Consider the following 1,137-nt stretch of genomic DNA (forward strand, 5'->3'; position numbering starts at 1 on the left):
TCAGTTATCTCTTTCTAAATGGGAGTCTTAATTATGTTATCCTTACTTGGGTTGCCATTCCTCCAGTGTACACAAGGGCAGAAGTGTGGGAAGATACATTGACTTTTAGTTCCTTAGTTGCTGTACTACTTGGATCTACATTTGAATATGATAAAGACAATTGTGCATCAAATGGAGATCCTGCACTTTGGTCATGTTTATTTTCACATGTGGTAGGAGTACTGCCATATTTGGATACCAGAGGAGCAATCCTTGGCAGAAATGGCCAGCTATGTTCTTCAGTTGGAAAGTAGGGATAACAACTCCTAGGGTTGCTGTGCAAATTAACTATTCCATGTAAAACATAGTAAACAGTGAAAACATGTTAACTCTCCTTGAGGAGCACACATCTGAAGGATCTCAAAAAACATGAAATCAGAGAGTTGGAAATTGTGCAAGCTTGATGCAGACATTAGCACCAAAAACAATGTCTTTACCCAGCAGGCCCAAAGTACGTCTATCAGGTGGTCAATCTAACCTTTCCTATGGTGCTTAGTAATACATTGACTAATTCTCAGGGATTTTTTTGGGTCCCATTTTCTAATATTATCTGTTTGCTCTCTTTTTTAGATGTGTTATGGATTCAATACTCAGTTTTTCTTCCTCCTTGTCTTCCAATATGGATCATCTGAAAAATTTTGAAGTGTTTGGAAATAATACATACATTAAGAAGAGTTAGAAAAACAGTGAAGACCTCAGGACACATTAAAAATATTAGTAGGAAAATAGTAAATTCAAGGTGAGTTCAATGCAGAGATGTATGTATAGGGTACGTCCTATAGAATGGATTCTATTAGGTGGCAAACTTGGGTTTTCTAAAGTTAAAAAGTAACATACAGATATATATCTCCCAACCACTCAATGGAGTCACTATAATTAAAAACAAAGATATAGTTCAAGATAAGTCCATTTTATTAAAAGAAAGAGTAATGAATTTTGGCTATGGCCTTAGCTAATACAGAGAGTACTCTGATTAAGGACAATATCCTGACACAAGGTAAAAGAGAGTTTCTTATCAGTGGATCCAAACATTAGTGACAATATTGTAACCAAGCTGGGTTTAGTGGCACATTTCTGTAATTCCAGCAACTTGGGGGG

Source organism: Urocitellus parryii, chromosome 2, assembly GCF_045843805.1.
Source record: "Urocitellus parryii isolate mUroPar1 chromosome 2, mUroPar1.hap1, whole genome shotgun sequence".
NCBI classification, from domain to species: Eukaryota; Metazoa; Chordata; class Mammalia; order Rodentia; family Sciuridae; genus Urocitellus; species Urocitellus parryii.